The sequence below is a fragment of the Cebus imitator genome, unplaced genomic scaffold (assembly GCF_001604975.1).
Source record: "Cebus imitator isolate Cc_AM_T3 unplaced genomic scaffold, Cebus_imitator-1.0 Scaffold117, whole genome shotgun sequence".
Taxonomy (NCBI): domain Eukaryota; kingdom Metazoa; phylum Chordata; class Mammalia; order Primates; family Cebidae; genus Cebus; species Cebus imitator.
The window spans coordinates 309,489-318,451 of NW_016107432.1; the positions used below are offsets into that span (position 1 = coordinate 309,489).

Genomic DNA, 8,963 nt, shown 5'->3' on the forward strand with positions numbered 1-8,963 from the left:
TTTATAATTACCGTCTTTATAATTGGGTTTCTGAGTGGACGTCCAACTTGTTGCTTCCCAGCGCTAAAATCTGAGCAACCACTGCGCAGGACAAAACAGCGGCATTATGATTGATGGTGCTTTTCTGACTCTGCACCAAGAACTGCCACACCAAGGCAGCGGCAAAACTGCCTCGCCGGCCACAAGAGTCACGCTGGCAACCCGTGGGGCTCCTCTGCTGGGAATCTTCTGGTGCGTGAGCAACAAAAATTCATCTGAAAGTGTGGCATCCTCTCGTTCTCTGCACTTTCACTGGGAGCTACAACCCCGAGCTGCTAGTGATCAGCCATCTTGGATCTCTCCTCACTCTCCACTTTCAACATAACCACTGCTAAATGATCTGACAATCGATTTCATATATATAAAAACATGTTGCCTAGTTCCATGTTTTTATGTATATGAAACTCTAGGGTTTAGGGGAAGAAATGTGTATGAAGGTATCCTGGCAAAGGCATGTTGTGTCACTTCCCTCTGGATGTTTTGTAAAACTGGTTGTGAGAAAGTGCAAGAATGAGTAGACACTGCGACAGTGATGGAAACAGGTACTGATGAAGGAATCAACTCCCTGAAAGCCAGTTGTCTTCCAAGTACATCCTGAGTCACATTTCTCCTCCACATCTCCTGCTCTTCCTCCTTATGTAGCTTGCCTTCCTACCACATCCTAGAGATTTGTCTCTTTTCTCATCTAAGTTTCAGCCAGAGATAGGAGGAGTAAACTGAGATCCTCAGATACTTTTTCAACCGTCAAAGTTCCCTGAATGCATCTTTAACTTGGAATCAAACTTAAAGGGCTTACCTGCCTTCCCTGTAAATTCTTTTGGGCCACCTCGGCAGCTTGTGAAATCTCTCCCTCAAAACATTGCCGGGTACCTTTGTCACATTCATTAGGTTTTCCTTTCTTTGTCCTTTGATGAATTTCAAAACATGTACAAGGGTTCACTATACAAGGGGCAAACCATGTTTCCAAAAGACATCATAAAACCAAACCAAAAAAAAAAAAAAAAAAAGAAAATCTTGTACCTACAGAATTCTAAGGCATTTTTTTGTAATTTTTCTAGAGAAGAGATTTTTAAATGCTATATGCAGAACTCAATCTGTGGACATAATATTGCTTTATGATCTTTTATGAACCATAAGCTGGAATTGTTAAAATAAATTCAGGTGGACAGATGCCAAATGACAAAGCTGGGGTGGAAAGTAGTGGTAAAAAGGGATTTTTACTGCTCCATTTACACACAGAAAAACTCCACCCAATAATTCTGCAAAGCAAGCCTAAAATACATTGAATCCTCTGCTGATCTCTAAAATCTTGAGCTTCTTGGTTAAGGTGAGGAAAATATCCTGATTGAAGTCATTAAAATAAACACTGGTACAAGGCCCCAGAGAAATCTGGCAGTGGTACTGCTGAGAAATTTCCTGATTTGTTCCATTTTCCTGAGACTCAATGCTTGTGCTGACATTCTAAATCTACCTGCCAAAGAAGCTCCTGTATTCTGTTAATAGACAAATATTCTGGGGTGGAGGGGAAGAAGACGTGTAAGAAAGAATTCTGGCAAAGGCACACTGTGTCAGCATACATTTTACAGGACAAATTGACTGTTTTAGGCCATACTTTCCTAGCTGTTGAAAAATACCACTATAACAACAACTGTGCAATATTAAAAAATAAAAATAATGCTTCAAAAGTCCACCAGCTTGATCCCAAACTGTTCTGACTGACTTGAATGATGACTAGGTACAGCCAGTGATATCTATTTGTAGATATCAATTTGCATGACTTGATTTGGCCGTACCTGGCCAATAAATGACTTTTAAGTCCTTTAGCCTAATATAAAATCATGAGTGTAGGTATATTGTTCAAGATTTTTGGTTGGAAACAACAGAATCCACTCTTGCTAGTTTGAAAATAAAACGGGCCAGCCACGGTGGCTCACGCCTGTAATTTCAGCACTTTGGGAGGCCGAGGCAGGCAGATCACCTGAGGTCAGGGGTCCGAGACCAGCCTGGTCAACATGGCAAAAACCCATCTCTACAAAAATACAGAAATTAGCCAGGTATGATAGCGGGTGCCTGTAATCCCAGCTACTTGGGAGACTGAGGTGGGAGGATTGCTTGAATCCAGGAGGCGGAGGTTGTAGTGAGCCAAGATAGTGCAACTGTACTCCAGCCTGGGCAACAAAGCAAGACTCTGTCTAAAAAAAAAAAAAAAAAATTAACTGGGTGTGGTGGCTCATGCCTGTAGTCCCAGTTACTTGGTAGGCTAAGGTATGAGAATCACTTGAACCTGGGAGGCAGAGGTTGCAGTTAGCTGCGACTGCACCACTGCACTCCAACCTGGGTGACAGAGTGGGACTCCATCTTGAAAAATTAATTAATTAATTTAAAAAAGTATTAAAAGGTATTAGATATCACATAGATTGTCTGAAAGGGCCAGAGAATCATGTTCTGAGCTACTTGGCAGGAAGTTATATCCAAATTACACTGCTGGACTGTTACAGAAGGGAGTGCCACTGGCATTGGCACAGCGCCTGCACTGACCCTCTGCTGGGGATACCAACACTGGGGCTGGGCCATTTCTGTGCCACTGGCAAGCCCCATATCTTCACTACAAAACAGATTCTGCATGACACCTGCTTTCTCATGGTTTTTTTTTTCTGCATTCAGTCTTGCATGGCTACATTTGATTACAGAAACTAGGTCACATCCTTGCACCTTGGCCACAGATAAGACTAGAATAGAGAGTTCTAGTTTTACCTTGAAAAACAGAACTCAAAATGTAGAAATTCCCTTGATATGGGAAGGGCTTTTAAGAGATGATAAGAAGCCACAAACATAAAAAAGTACCTACTAGGACAGGCATAAAATGATCAGGCCGGCAAACCCTTGCAAAGCAGCATGAGGCCAGTGTTTACAAGGAGACTTCTGTTCATGATTGGAACAGAAAACAACCATAAAAGGATTTTTCTGTAACAAAAGAAAGTCTTGCAGGAAGCACTCAATCTATGATTTTTTTTTTTTCCCCACCAAATGCAAGGAGAGATTCAAGGTCTCTCCCTCTCACCTTAGCTTTGGCAGGTTTTCCCAGAAACTTTACAGACGTTATTAGCATACTGGAAGACAGTCACATCTCCACCTTGACACAGATTTGGAAAAGAGTAGGCAGGAAAAAAAAATTAAAGCAATTTAAATATAGTTCTTAAAATCTTTGTGGTGCCAAGCAAAAGATCTCCATACCAGATTAACCACAGATGGAGGGACTGTGGTCCCTCTATCATCAGTAGGTCCCATCAGTTGGGAGTGCTATGGACCAGCACAAAAGTAGATCAGCACAAGGCACAGAATCAGACCAATATAGGAAGAAATTCTGGGACTGAACTAGGACAGTGACATTACCTTAGCCAAAATTATCTAAGGCAGAAATGTTCAATCGATTTTACCTTACATACCAAGATCTGTGAGTTGGTTGTGGCTACCTCAATTACCTTGTTAAAGACTACCAAGAAAAATGTCCTTCTGTAAACCCATTTTCACATGGTTGATACTTACAATTTTGTATTCTACCTTTTTCCTCATTCATTGAATCAAAAACGTCTTTCCATGTTGTTTAATCTTGTTAGTTATCCCTTTTAACACTTGCATAGTATTCTACCAGCTGATGGACTCTAATTTACTCAACCATTTCTCCATCATTTCATTCTAGGATTAGTTCTAATAATTTGAGAAAGACAAGTGGAATTTTTTAAATGAGTTCTTTCTTTTATTCTATAGAGATTAGCACAGAAATAGTACCTGAGCTCTTCACAGACACCTTGGGCCTGTAGAGATTCTGCAAGTACTTTTAAAGGAAAAGTGGCTTTATAAGAAATCAGGCTCCACATTTTCTTGGAAATTTTAAGCAAAAAGACTTTAGGAAGTCCTGACATATGTTCCCAAGGTGGCAGCTACATTCTACAATAAGATCTCTCTTCCTGAACTGAGTATCTCTAAGATATCCTTGGGGAAAGACCTCAAATGGGGCTGGCTCCCATCTGAAGCTCTGAAAACCACTCACCTTGAAAGCTCAGTCTCCGGAGTCTGGATAATTAGTGGCGAGAATGCAGAAAGCTGCTCAGCCTGTTGCGGGTCTTGAGATAAAACCTCAATTTCCATAATCGTCATAAAGAGCAGAACAGCCTTTCCGCCCCAAAATATATTCAATATGAATTGTGAAGTGTCTTAGGAAGAATTTGCATGCAAGGAACAGAATTCCACTTAGCTCAAATAAAAAGAGGGTTGACTGAAAGGCAGAGGTTATTATGGGGTCACAATAAGCCAGTGCTGGAGATACAGCTGCTGGGCATTATAGGACCAAGAAGGGGATTATGCAGATTTTATTTCTCTCTCTTTCTCTCCTGTGCCTTTCAAGGTACATGGCCTCTCTATTTGACTCTGGGCATCTGTCTGCCCCATCTTTGTGCTCTTTTGCTCGTAGACTGGCTTTTTCTGCTGACTCATGGTTTCTCAGCTTCCCTTCACCGTGGCTAGCATGAGGTTTCAGCCTGCTGTGGCAGGCCAATGGGCATGACCTTGCAGCTTGGCTCCACACAGCTAAATGACTCAGCCTCTTTGTCCCTATTCCAAATTCCTGGGAGAAAATTCAAGCAACCCGGCTTGAGTCAGATGTCTACTCCTGGGTCAGTAACCGAAACTGGTGGGGCACAGTCATATGGCAGGTAGTACTCTCCGTTTTAAGTTAGGAGTAGGGCTGAGTCTCCAAGGCAGCATATGGATAGGGAGGAGCGAATGTTTGACATCTCTGAAGCAGATGTGGGGCTGAGAGAGGCATGCATGGTTGTGATTAAAAAAAAAAAAAAAAAAAAAAAAAAAAAAACGAAGAAAAAGAAAAAGAAAAAAGCATGGGGTTTGGAGAGAAAAAAAATCTGCCATTTCTTAGTCATAAAACGATAGACAACTTTCCTAGTTTTCCAAAGACTCGTGTCCTTAATATATAACCTGAACAAAATGACCTGCCAGCTCTCAAGATCTATTACTGCTACTTTCATTTTAGGAATCTCATAATGTAAGGAATGACCAACTCTAACATCAACAATATGGCAGGTCTTTATGAACAAACATTGAAAAAATTGTCTTTGTAATAAGTCCAGTGGTGTAATATTACCAACATTACCATTCCTGTAAACATTTTTGGAAGGCTGCTAACAAGTGCTAACAATGTTGAAGTCCCCCACTAGGCATTCAGCAAATGTTTCTTGCTTAGAGGGGAATTCTGAAGGAGGAGGAAAACAGACCTTGCTCTGAGGTTTGCCTGTCAAGGTGTTAGAGGCTTGAAAAAGTAATATGTTGAATAGATGCCTCCATTTCAACAGAAGATTCACTCAGTTCTAATGCTGATGGTGAGCAATGCTCTAAAATGCATTATTGGTAAACCGCCCACTGTGAATAAAGAAAAAAGACTATGTTAATTGAAATTTATTTCTATGTATTCCAAATTAATACCGCTATCCTGCAGTGTATGAAACTGAGGCATTCCTGTAAAGTTGCCTGCAAAGCAAAGTTAATTTTTCCCCATTGAAATCCACTGTGGCATTCAACACTTAGTATGTTCCTATGAAGAAAGGAAGGACCTAAAGGGAAACACTTAGAAAAATAAAAATTATCCTGGTGAGGATCTTAATTTCTCAACCTACTCAAGTTCCTTTAAAAAATCTGAGTACCCAGCTGGATGTGGTGGCTCACACCTATAATCCCAGCACTTTGGGAGGCCAAGGTGGGAGGATCATAATGTGAGGAGTTCAAGACCAGCCTAGCCAACATGGTGAAATCCAGTCTCTACTAAAAATACAAAAATTGGCTGGGTGTAGTGGCACACACCTGTAGTGCCAGCTACCCAGGAAGCTGAGGCAGGAGAATCACTTGAACTCGGGAAGTGAGGATTGCAGGGAGCCGAGACGGCGCCACAGCACTCCAGTCCGGGCAACAGAGTGAGACTCTGTCTCAAAATAAATAAATAAATCCGAGCACCCACACAAACATATGTTTGATAGCAAGTAAATATGTCTCTGGAATTACCCCAGTCCACCTCCAAGTTCCCAGTTGGGCCTCTAGGTCTTCCTATACCCAAGTCCTCACTCGGTTGCATATCTCATCTCTCATCATTTCCCTCCTCTTCTTTTCATATATAAATGTAAAAATCATACTTCTGGCCTTGAGTTGAAGAGTTCAATTCGATTTAATTGAGTACATTAATTCATTTATAGCAGAAGAGAAAGACCTGAGTTGTAGGTAATCCAACTTCTTCAAACAGGATGCTCCTTAGGCCAGGCATAGTGGATCATACCTGTAATCTCAGCATGTCGGGAGGCTGAGACAGGAGGATCACTTCAGGCCAAGAGTTAGACCAGCCTGAGCAATAGAGTGAGACACTCCCCCACCTCTTCAAAAAAGTTTTAAAAATTAGCTGGGCATGGTGGCATGAATCCTAGTTCCAGCCACTTGAAAGGCTGAAGCAGCATTTCTTCAGCCCAGGAATTTAAGGTTGCAGTGAGCTATGATCATGCCACTGCCCTCTAGCATGCGTAATAGAGCAAGAAAAAAAAAGTATAGCCCTGTGTACTCTGTGGTGCTAGGAGAAGCTGACTTTTTTCTTGTCCATCCTAGAGAGCTCCTCCTAACAGCCCCAGGCCCTGGGCAGGGCAGACTTTATTGCCACATGCTAGGCCTGATTGTTACTGGGAAAATATTGGAATTTTTGTTTTCCTTCTTTAATTTTAAAATAGTAGATATTTTCCTTTGACATATAAAATCTGTACTCCTTTTTCCCCCCAGATGGAATATCTTACTGCTTTTTCTTCTGATTATAAAAGCAATTCATGGCCGGGCGTGGTGGCTCACGCCTGTAATCCAAGCACTTTGGAGGCCAAGGCAGGCAGATCACCTGAGGTCAGGAGTTCCAGACCAGCCTGACCAACATGGTGAAACTCCATCTCTACTAAATACAAAAAATTAGCCAGGTGTGGTGGTGCACGCCTGTAATCCCAGCTACTTGGGAGACTGAGGCAGGAGAATTGCTTGAACCCAGGAGGCGAAAGTTGCAGTGAGCTGAGATTGTGCCGTTGCCCTCCAGCCTGTGCAACAAGAGCAAAACTCCATCTAAAAAAAAAATTCAACAATATGAAAATGGATCAAGCGGAAGGTGAAAACTTCCCATAATTCCATTCCGAGAGGCCACAATTATTAGTTGTATATGTTTTTTTCATATCAGGTGGGTAATATGCTGATGCTGTAACAATTCGAGGATGGCACATCTCACAGATGTGCATGATTACCCAATCGTCATGTTCGTGAACCACAAAAGGATCTATATGTATTCTTTCAGATGCATATTAAACACACACACATGCAAATATATATAGATGTATGTGTATACATATATGTATGTACTCCAAATATACTCTTTATATTACGTAATATATACTCTATATGTTTAACAAAAATGCGTCATATTATCCACTCTTTTCTGTGCCTTGCTTTTTTTTTTCTTTTTGAGACAGAGTCTAGCTCTGTCGCCAGGTGCCAGGCTGGAGTGCAGTGGCGCGATCTAACCTGGGAGGTTCAAGCAATTCTCCTGCCTCAGCCTCCCGAGAAGCTGGGACTACAGACACACGCCACTATGCCCAGCTAATTTTTGTATTTTTAGTAGAGACAGGGTTTCACCATGTTACGCAGGCTGATCTCAAACTCCTGACCTCAAGTGATCCACTTGCCTCTATCTCCCAAAGTGCTGGGATTACAGGCATGAGTTACTGTGCCTGGCTTTGTTTTTTTTCTCTACAACTTGTCATATACATCTTGCATACTGATCCATCTCATTCTTCATGTATATATACATATATATATATATATATATACACACACATACATATATATGTGTATATATATATATGTTTTTGAGACAGAGTTTTGCTCTTGTTGCCCAGGCTGGAGTATAATGGCACAATCTCAGCTCACCGAAACGTCCATCTCCTGGGTTCAAGTGATTCTCCTGCCTCAGCCTCCCCAGTAGCTGGGATTACAGGCATGTGCCACCACACCAGCTAATTTTGTATTTTTAGTAGAGACAGGGTTTCTCCATGTTGGTCAGGCCAGTCTCCAACTGCCAACCTCAAGTGATCCACCTCCCTTGGCCTCCCAAAGTGCTGGGATTACAGGTATAAGTCACCACACCCAGCCTTCATTCTTGATAATTTTTATAATAGTCTCTCAGTATTCTTTTGTACTATAATCTCTACCCTCCACTGAAGGGCATGTATAATGTTCTAAGTTTTTCTTAAATACTAAAATACTGCAATAAACATATATGTACATATATGCCAGTGCATGTTCTGATTATTTCCTTAGGATAAATTCACATATATAAAATAACTGGTTTAAAGCTTATGCATATTTAAAATACTAAAACATAATGTCCAATAGTACACCAAAAGTCATATCACCTTCCTCTCTTAGCAAGTTTCCTTCAATTACCTTTATTTTTCATTGTTGCCAATCTGAGAGTTCAAAAAAAGTTAGTACCTCACATTATTGTGCTAATTTGCATGTCTTTGAATATTAGTGAAGATGAGTAACTTTTCAAGTGTTTGTCAGCCATTTGGTTTTCTTCTTCTACAAATTGTTTGAAATTATGTGTCTGTACTACTCAATCTGTTTAATCCCCCCATCCCATATATAGGCACATTTGATTGAGAGTATCAGGGCAGGTATGTGACAGGAGCTGGGCCATTAAATTTGCTCTCCTAGGAATCTGGGTTGGAGAGTAGGGCACCTCTAGTTTGCTGCATTTAAGCCAGGAAATCATGCAGTGCTGTCTGGGTCAACCATTTTTTATCATGTGCACGATAAAGAAGAGAAAGTAGGTCTGCAGAATG

General features: G+C 41.1%; 1 long non-coding RNA gene and 1 other non-coding gene across 3 annotated transcripts in view; both read right to left on the minus strand.

The window, feature by feature from the left end:
* LOC108311508 overlaps positions 1-4,824 on the minus strand; it is a 26,801-nt gene extending 21,977 nt beyond the window's left edge. Inside the window, exons 1-3 of one of the 2 annotated variants that reach the window (XR_005201928.1) lie at positions 4,091-4,824; positions 3,101-3,172; positions 836-944 (exon numbers count right to left, since the gene is read on the minus strand). This is a non-coding gene — a long non-coding RNA (uncharacterized LOC108311508). Of the gene's footprint in view, positions 1-835; positions 945-3,100 lie in introns of both variants that reach the window. The other variant, XR_001828235.2, reaches the window with a different exon arrangement.
* A 2,470-nt stretch (positions 4,825-7,294) lies between these two features.
* On the minus strand, positions 7,295-7,396 carry LOC119472774. The gene has a single exon (XR_005201963.1). It is a non-coding gene; the product is annotated as a small nucleolar RNA U13 (small nucleolar RNA).
* Positions 7,397-8,963: the final 1,567 nt, after the last annotated feature.